Source organism: Chiloscyllium punctatum, chromosome 29 (genome assembly GCF_047496795.1).
Source record: "Chiloscyllium punctatum isolate Juve2018m chromosome 29, sChiPun1.3, whole genome shotgun sequence".
Taxonomy (NCBI): domain Eukaryota; kingdom Metazoa; phylum Chordata; class Chondrichthyes; order Orectolobiformes; family Hemiscylliidae; genus Chiloscyllium; species Chiloscyllium punctatum.
In genome coordinates this window covers 67,804,742-67,814,922 of record NC_092767.1, presented here as the reverse complement: position 1 = coordinate 67,814,922, position 10,181 = coordinate 67,804,742, and the positions used below count along the sequence as shown (strand labels likewise).

Sequence of the window (10,181 nt, the reverse complement as noted above, 5' to 3'; positions counted from 1 at the left end):
CAGAATGAAGCTGGTCTCTATCTCAACAAGGGCCATGGTACTCCAAGTGGTAGTGTGCAGAGGAAGACCTCCACTCCAACCTTCAACCCTAGGGCCTGCAGCAGCCAGTGTTGGAAGTTGGGGAGGGCACACACCTCAGGGAACAAACATTAAAAATCTGGAAATTGTAAATCCAAGACTTACTTCAGAACTTACCCAATTCTCCCCAAACCCTCCTTGAGGCATAGAAAATAAATAAAGGTGGAAAGATTGCATCTAACTCCCTCTAGATCAGACAGGCAGCAAAAGACAGGCAGCCCTTAAAATAGATTCTCAATGATTAGGCCAGGTTAACATACAAGAGCTTTCCTTGAATTAGAATTACATTGCACACCCAGTCACTGTGTGCAACGCATGCGGTCTTCCTGAGCTTGGAATTCTGGGTACAGTTACCATGAAGACAGATGTTCCTCAGCCAACCATGCTCCAATCTGATGATCAATTTTCTGGAAAAAAAAACAGAATTAAACTCTGTTTAACTTCTAAATTGTAAGAGATCAACAGAAGCATCAAAACCCACAGGAGACCCTTTCCCAAATAGTTTCCTTTTCTCAAAAAAGGAACATATTTTTGGGCAGAACAGAAAAGTTTTATTTCATCCATCAAACACTCCCAAGACATGTCCATCACAGGGAAAGATAGAGTAAAGCTCCCTCAACTCTTAACTGAGGCAGTGTCCCTCTACTCTTAAAACTGAAAGCAGAAGAGAAATTAAATGTCTCTGAGTGATGTTCCCAAACACTCCCAGCACAAAGTTAGATATGGAGTAAAGTCCACTTGACACCATCCCCTATTAAACACTCCAAGGACAGGGGCAGCACAGGGTTAGAGACAGTATAAAGCTACTCCTGCACTGTTCTTATCAAAATGTTCTCAGGAAGGACACAGCATGGGGTTAGACAATAAAATTTCCTCTACACTTTTGGCATCAAACCCCCCAGGAATGGGCTAGTATGAGGTTAGACAGAGTAATAGTGAGGTAACTCCCTCAAGAGTCTCTAGATGCCTAAAAAAGGCACCCTGCTCTGTGTGAGAATTCCCCTAGACTGGCCCACTCTGAAGTGTCTCTGTTGCAGAGAGACCTATTCCTGTGGCCTCCACACAAGTGTATCTAACCTCATTAACAGGAATCGTGTCCCTTAACTGGCCGCTTTGGACTAGGTTCAATTATTTGCACTGAGGGATCTGCCAAGTCACCTGCTTATGGACTCCCTTCAGGGTTAAGGTCTCATGGAGATTTTACAGCCATTGTAGAAAATGCTGAGAATCTCCAGTGACACCGGTTTAATCTACCGGAGTACGCATTGTAGCTTGTACAAAGCTACCTCTTTCTGAACCAAGATCTCCAGCCTCAGTTCTCTGAGCAGCAGAATGTGTTGGGTCTCACCTGTCTGGCTTGGCGGAGAGATGGTGGGTCTCCCTGCTCCAGAGGGTTCATGTTTGCACAGTGTGCAGTGCCGTTAATGACTAAGGCCACTTCAGAACACGACTGGTTCTTCAGCACAGAACATGCCACGGATCAATGTCACCTTCAGAGACAGATCAGAAACATCAACAGAACAAATTCCAGGAGTGCGGGCAGATACAGTCAGTCAATACTCTTACTTGTTCCATACCAGCAGCAAACCCAGCACTCTGAACATTAAAGAAATCCTGCAGAAAAATAGTGCCAAAAAGTAGAGATCAGGGAAAGAACAAAACGCAAGCACAAGAGTGAACACGCATGAGGCACACTGCCCTCCCTACCCCAGTCAGTGAATGCATTGCCCACCAGTGGCACTGAACCACAGTGGCATGATGTGGTTGTCAATGGACTAGCAATCCACAGACTAAGTAAAGATCTGATGACAGATTCAAATCCCACTGTGCGTGGAAATCATGTCCCTCAAACTTGATTGAGTTTTTTGAACAAAGAGGATTGATGAGGGCAGAGAAGTAGATGTGATCTTTATGGACTTCAGTAAGGCATTCAACAAGGTTCCCCATGGGAGACTGGTGAGCAAGGTTAGATCTTCTTGAATACAGGGAGAACGCGCCATTTGGGTACAGAACTGGCTCAAAGGTAGAAGACAGAGGGTGATGGTGGAGGGTTCCCTTTCAGACTGGAGGCCTGTGACCAGTGGAGTGCCACAAGGCTCAATGCTGGGTCCACTACTCTTTGTTGTTTTATATAAATGATTTGAATGTGAGCAGAAGATGTATAGTAAGTAAGTTTGCAGAGGACACCACAATGGTGGTGTAGTGGACAGTGAATAAGATTACCTCAGAGTACAACAGGATCTTGATCAGACAGGCCAATGGGCTGAGAAGTGGCAGATGGAGTTTAATTTAGGTAAATGTGAGGTGCTGCAATTTGGGAAAGCAAATCTTAGCAGGATTTATACACTTAATGGTAAGGTCCTAGGGAGTGTTGGAGACCTTGGAGTGCAGGTTCATAGCTCCTTGAAAGTGGAGTCGCAGGTAGATAGGATAGTGAAGGCAGCGTTTGGAATGCTTTCCTTTATTGGTCAAAGTACAGGAGTTGGGAGGTCATGTTGCGGCTATGCAGGACATTGGTTAGGCCACTGTTGGAATATTGATGGGCAATTCTGGTCTCCTTCCTATCGAAAGGATTTTGTGAACCTTGAAAGGGTTCAGAAAAGATTTGGAAGGATGTTGCCAGAGTTAGAGGATTTGAGCTATAGGGAGAGGCTGAACAGGCTGGGGCTGTTTTCCATGGAGCATCAGAGGCTGAGGGGTGACGTTATAGAGGTTTACAAAATTATGGAGGAAAATGGATAGGGTAAATAGTCTTTTCCCTGGGGTGGGGTAATCCAGAACTAGAGGACATAGGATTAGGGTGAGAGAAGGGAAAGGTATAAAAAGGGACCTAAGGGGCAACTTTTTCCACACAGCGGGTGGTAGGGATATAAAATGAGCTGCCAGAGGATGTAGTGGAGGCTGGTACAATTGCAACATTTGAGGGGCATCTGGATGGGTATATGAATAGGAAGGGTTTGGAGGGATATGGGCCTGGTGCTGGCAGGTGGGACTAGATTGGGTTGGACCGAAGGGTTTGTTTCCGTGCTGTACATCTCTATGATTATGACTCCACAGCTGCTGGTAACATTTAATTTCCATAAACGTGGAAGTGAAACCTAGCCTCAGTAATGCTGACCATGAAAGCAGCGTATGTCATACAAACCAATGATAATCCTTTGACTCCACCTACACTTTTCACTGTCTCAGGAGGGGCAGCCAAAGCTCCTTCCCACCCCAGTTATCATCTCTTCCATCTTTTCCAGGCAGAAAACACCAAAGCTTAGACACCTGGACCAACAGGTTCAAAAACTGCTTGCTCCCTGCTGTTATTAGCCTTCTGAATGGACCTCAAATTTCATGTTGATCCTCCTTATTGTGCACCTTCTTTGCAGCTGTAACACTGTTCCTCATTTGGTTCTATCACTATGTTCTTTGTATGGTATGATCTGGAGCAGCACTGTTGCCTCACAGCACCAGGGTCCCATGTTAGATTCCAGCCTCGGGCAACTGTCTGTGGGGAGTTTGCACATTCTCCCAGTGTCTGCATAGGTTTCTTCTGGGTGCTCTGGTTTCCTCCCACTGTCCAAAGATGTGCAGGTCAAATGAATTGGCCATGGTAAATTGCCCATAGTGTTAGATGCATTAGTCAGAGGGAAATGGGTCTGGGTGGGTTACTCTTCAGGGGGTCGGTGTGGACTGGTTGGGCCAAAGGGCCTGTTTCCACACTGTAGGGAATCTAATCGGCATGCAAAACAAAAAACTTTTCACTGTACCAGATAGGTGACAATAATAAATCAAATAGAGGGGGAAATCTGCCCACCTTACCTGGCCTGGTTTACACGTGACTCCAGAGCAGTGTGGTTGACTCAATTGTTTGGAAATGACCCAACAAGACACATAGTTCAAGGGTATTTAGGGACAGACAAATGCCAGCCTCACCAGCAACACCACACCCAAGAAAAGGGACAGGTACAATGTTTAAAAGACATTTGGATAATTACATGAATAGGAAAGGTTTGGAGGGATATGGGCAAAATGTAGGAAAGTGGGACTAATTTAGTTTGGGAACATTGGTCAGCATGGATTGGTTGGACTGAAGGTTATGTTTCCGTGTTGTATGACTATGAGAACAGGTCCAGAGTATGTGCATGTACTGGAGACCTCATGGAGGAAGTCATCCAGGACAAAGATGTTGGAAAACAACTCAACTTGTAGAGTCTGCACCCAGTCATACGAGAGAAACATCCTCTGCATCTTCCTCCTTGGAATAGTGCCATGGAACCATTTACATCCCAACCACAAGAGCAGACAGGACCTTGATTTCATGGCATCTCCAACAGTGTGGCACTCCCTTAGTGTCACACTAAAGTCTCAGCCTAGGTTTTGTGCTCATCTCCAGAATGGAGACAGCAGAACCTTTTTATTCCCACAAGAGCATTCCTCATGGATTCACATCTGATACATGGAGAACTCCACTCAGGTACGCATTAAAAAGCCCAGGTACGCACGGGCAGGGTCAGAGTCAGAGTCAGAAAATGGGAATGAGACAGTTCAGGACAACGACAAGAGCAGATTGACACAAAGCAGGCACAAAGTATCGAAATGTTGAAAGAATGGGACAGGTTCGAGGGAGCAAACTGCTTTTCAGCAACTATAGGGCTGCAAATCGAAGGTAAAAACACTTACACACAGAAACAGTTGGTATTAGAAAAAAATTGCAGCGAGAATACTTTCCATTTCCAGTAAATCTCAGAAAATACAGCCTACAATCAGCTTCACTGAACAAAGTCCCGTCTGTAAATCCAATTCATTCTTGGCAATGGGGGTTCATTGGTATAGACAATAAATGCTGCTATCCTCAACTACCCTGTAGGTGGTGGTGGCGAGCTGCCTTCTTGAATCTCCACAGTTCACGAAATTGGGTAGCTACACCTGAATGCAGTTCGGGAGGTAGGTCCAGGATTTTCACACAGCAGTAATGAAGTTGGGATGGAGGGGAACTCTCAGATGCTGGCGTTCCCATTCACCTGCTTTGTCCTTCTAGGTAGTATGAGTTTGGAAAAAAGCTGTCCAAGGAGACTTGACCAGTTGCTGTAATACACCTAAATAGGCAATGCATACTGCTGACACCATGCATCAGTGGCGGTGAGCATTTGTGGATGGTGTCCATGGTCCTTGATAGAGTCAAGAGTGTTGATAAAGCTGCACTCATCCAGGCAAGTGGGGAGGATTCTACCACATTCTTGAATTGTACCTTGTAGATGGGTCAACAGACCCTGGGGGAGACAGCTGCAAGAATTCCAGTGTCTGAACTCAATTTGCATAACTTTGTGGCCATTACCTTTTTTGTGCTGTACATCTCTGACTCTACCTTCACACACATCTATACCAAGCAACACAATCCATGATGGTTGTAACAAGTTCCACATTCCAACTAACCTCAGTCAAAAGATGTTTCTCCCATTTTAGTATTGAAACCGTGGCTACTAAATATATTCCTTTTCACAGTTATATAGTGCCTGTAATGTAGGCAAAATCCAGACATTTCACAGGATTGGAGTCAAAGAATAGTGAGCCACTTAAGATGTGGGAACATCTCAGAGGAAGGGAGGAGCAGAGAGACTTAGGGCAGGAATTCTACAGCCTCAGGACTTAGTTTAATATTGAATGTAGTTAATCAGCCATCAGATGTAGGAATAAGAGAACAGGTCAGGGACATGTAGATAGAACCACTTGCCCCTGTGAAGGGTAGATGTCAACACAAGCTTGTTGGGCCAAATGGTCTCCTCCTGCATTGAATTTCTACATGCAGCATTTTTCCCCACCCATCTCCAGCCTTGCTAACTTCCCCTTCCTACATTCTGCCATCAATATACCAGGCTTCGTTCAAATTCCTGGAAATTCAGAGCACATGCTCAAATACGATTGGGAGGAGCTGGTGTTGGACTGGGGTGGACAAAGTTAGAAATCACAACACCAGGTTTATAGTCCAACAGGTTTATTTGGAATCATAGTTTTCAGAGCACTGCTCCTCAGATAGCTATAGAACAGGACCACAAGAATTTATAGCAAAAGATTCAGTGTCATACAACTGAAAACGATATATTGAACAAAGATTGCTGTTAAGTCTTTCATCTAAAAGGTAGTGCTTCCTGTTGGACTATAACCTGGTGTTGTGATTTTTAACCATGCTCAAATATAATGAGGCATCATTTTTCCCATATTGTAGTATTCACTTTAACCACAAGGTGTCAGCAAGATAGCAGATTCAGAGTCCAGCACAACAATATTCCATTATTTTCATTCTCGGAATGTGAGAATCCGTGGCAGGGAATTATTCTCACCTGCAGGCATTCCAAAATTGGTGAGCAATCCTAAACCACAAAAATCAGTGGGGAAAAGGCAAGGGCTCAGGTAGCAGGATTTTGACACACTGACAATGGAGAAATGCCTGATGTGTCGAAGTTAGGATGGTAAGTGAGATTTTGAGGTGACATTGTCCCCAAGTTTAAAGTTAACAGGGTCAAGTCAGAAAGATCACTCCTTTGTAGGGAGGGACTGGAACCTTGGGAAAGTGATGGTTGAGTGGTGTTATTACTGAACTGTTAATCCAAAAACCCAGACAACGTCTAGGGACCCTGGTTCAAATCCTACCACAGCATATTGTGAAATTTGAATTCAATTTTTTTTAAAAATCTGTAATTACGAGGTCTAAATGACAACCATGAATCCATTGTCAAATTGTCAGAAAAATCCATCTGATTCACAAGAGTCCTAAGGGAAGGAAACTGCCAACCTTACCTGGTTTGGCCTACATGTGACTCCAGTCCCACAGCAATGTTGAGGCTTACATGCCCTTAGGGCAATAAATGCTGGCATAGCCAATGGTGCCCACATCCAATGATCAAATGAAGAGGGGACACTTAAAAAAAAAGTCTCCTATTTAACAGGCTGAGTGGGTGAAAACTCAAAATTTCCCCAGAGTGGAGGCGGCAAGGTAATTTCTCTTTCTTTAAGGTAGAGGTAGCTAAGTTCTTAACTAGCAAGGGGTCAAAAGGTTATTGGAGGCAGGCAGAATGGAAAAAAGTCATATCGTACTCAAAATGTGGGCCTATAGGTACATATTGGCCAGACCAGGTAAGGATCAAAAAAATAAATTGCTGTAAAAACTCAGCAGGTCTGCCAGCATCTGTGGAGTGAAAGCAGAGTTAATGTTTCAGGTCCAGTGACCCTTCTTCAGAACTGATAGGAGCCAAGAATAAAAAAGTTAGTATTTACACAGGAGAGAGATGGTTGGGAGAAGGAGAGGAGTAGATAAGTGGAGACAGAGCCCAAAAGAGGAAAGAACAGCTGGACAGATGAAGCAGTAGGTAATGGTCATCCTGGGAGAATGAATAGTTGCTAATGGAGGACTACTGGTATCTGACAGTGGGTTGCATGTGGTAACAAGGCCTGATGTGTGGGGCCTGGGGCAAGGACATGGAAGGTGCTCAAGCTCTAGATTTGATGAACCCAATATGGAGTCCATAAGCCGCACAGTACAGGCAATGAGCAATCCAGATAGGGACAGTGGATATCATTCTTATCAGGATGTCAGATGGAGTTTGATGGGTGCCATGACCAGCTGTATATGAATTGTATTGAAGGGGAGGCAGGGATGGAGTGGTAGTCAGTGTACCAGTAATCCAGAACCCCAAATATGTTGGGAACACACAGATGTTAGGATCTAAATTCAATAAAAATCCGGAATTAAAACAATGGCCTAATAGTGATGGTGGGTCCATTGTCCTAAAATCCCTGTGTTCACTAATGGGTCAGGCCTACATGTGACTCCAGTGCAGTTGAACTTTTAAAATGTCCTTTGGGTAGTTAGGAACAGGCAATAAACGCTGGCCATGCCAGGAACACCCACTACCTCTGAATGAATTTTTAAAAATCCTTTAAAACCCAGATCTCTCTCAACCAGGGGCACAAGCCCTACCTGTATGAATGCCATCTGAGTAACCCCTGACCCTCTTCAATTGGGGTCGCAACCCCTGCCCATATCATCACCATCCTTTCCACCCTGTCCTGTGGCTCCTTACTATTGACAAAGATGATACAGCTGGATGCTGGATGATCAGCTCCGTAATAAGAGCTGGTGAAATTGACAGCATCCTGAACGCTGCCCGGATCAATACCAAATACCTCGGCGCAAATATCCAATTCGAACCGCAATGTCAGCCAGTGGGAGAGTGGGAAGCCCTTGTTCTCACACTTCTGATCTGGAGCGACAAAGAGAGGGACCTTGAGCCAACCAGAGTAGTCTGGCGATTTTATTTTGGGAATGGTATGGTGGTAAATCTCACTACTTAATGACCACTCCCATGCCTCCCCCTCCAAAAAGCATTAAGTATGGCCCATGGGTAGCACATCCTGCTCAGATGAGAAAAGAGGTTCTACATTCGAGTCTGCCTCACAGCAGACCAGGGACTCAGGTTCGATTCCACCCTCAGGTGTGTGCCCGTATGGAGTTTGCACACATTCTCCCAGCATCTGTGTGGGTTTCCTCCGGCTGCTCTGGTTTCCTCCCACAGTCCAAACATGTACAGGTCAAGGTGGATTGGCCATGCTAAATTGTCCATAGTGTCCAAGGATGTGTAGGCTGGATGGGTTAGTCACAGGAAATGGAAGGTTGCAGGGATGGTGGGGGTTTGGGTGGGATGTTCTGTGGTGTGGACCCAATTGGCCATACGGCCTGCTTCCATACTGTAGGGAATCTATGATTCATTGTTCACTTTTATGTGTAATACTAAAGGAGTGCTGCATGATCAGAGGTGGCACCTTTCAGATGGGTTTAGAACAAAGGCTTACCATTTCAGGTGGATGTAAATAATTAAGTTACTTATAAGAGGAGAAAGTGAGGACTGCAGATGCTGGAGATCAGAGCTGAAAATGTGTTGCTGCAAAAGCGCAGCAGGTCAGGCAGCATCCTAGGAACACGAGAATTGACGTTTCGGGCATAAGCCCTTCTTCAGGAATGAGGAAAGTGTGTCCAGCAGGCGAAGATAAAAGGTAGGGAGGAGGGACTTGGGGGAGGGGCGTTGGAAAGGAGGTCAAGGTGAGGGTGATAGGCCGGAGTGGGGTAGGGGCAGAGAGGTCAGGAAGAAGATTGCAGGTTAGGAAGGCGGTGCTGAGTTCGAGGGATTTGACTGAGACAAGGTGGGGGGAGGGGAAATGAGGAAACTGGAGAAATCTGAGTTCATCCCAACCCTCCAACCACAAGGGATGAACTCCCATTAAAGACAAATCAACTGGTCATTATCCCATTGCTGTTTGCAGGATATTGCTGTTCATAAACTGGCTGCTGGGATTCTGCATTACCATAGCAGCAGGACTGTACCTCATTGGCTGCAAAGCACATTCAAATAATGGAAGACCAGTCAATCAGACTCTGGGTTAGAGTGTTGAATTGGGGGCTGCTTAGATCGCGCTTTCATTTGGACTCCTGACTCACCCTTCTGCAGAATTTAAGGATGTTCCCTGAAGGTACTTTAGAGGAATTCTTCCAATGCAGTTCCTGCTGCAGAATTGTTTTTTGGGAAGCTAAAGGTCACGGAGTGGAAACCAACTACTATAGGGGAAAGTTGGGACGGATTCGAAAATCACAAGAACAAGGACACAATCTTTCAGTCTGTCTGTCATTCAAAACAGATCTCTGTTTTGACTCCACTTTTGATCTAGAACAGTACAGCAGAACAGGCCCTTCAGCCCACGATGTTGTGCCAACCATTGATCCTCATGTAAGGTAAACCTAATGAAAGAACCCTCAAATTTCTGTGACCAAATGCATGTCCAGCAGTCTCTTAAATATCCCCAATGACGTCGCTTCCACAACTGCTGCTGGCAACGCATTCCGTGCTCTCAACTCTCTGCGTAAAGAACCCGCCTCAGACATCCCTGTTTTACTTTCTGCCAAACAGCTTAAAACTATGACCCCTCATGTTAACAATTTCTGCCCTGGGAAAAAGTCTCTGGCTGTCTACACTCCATGTCCTTGCCTTCCTTGGGAGATGTCAATCACAGCTTCAGTGATGGAGTATTCAGAATCCTTCAAGGTAAAGGATTGGAAATTAATAACC

At 45.1% G+C, this 10,181-nt stretch overlaps 1 pseudogene; it reads right to left on the bottom strand.

Annotated features, from left to right (window-relative positions):
• Positions 1-380: 380 nt before the first annotated feature.
• LOC140454681 (uncharacterized) overlaps positions 381-10,181 on the bottom strand; it is a 35,006-nt pseudogene continuing 25,205 nt past the window's right edge.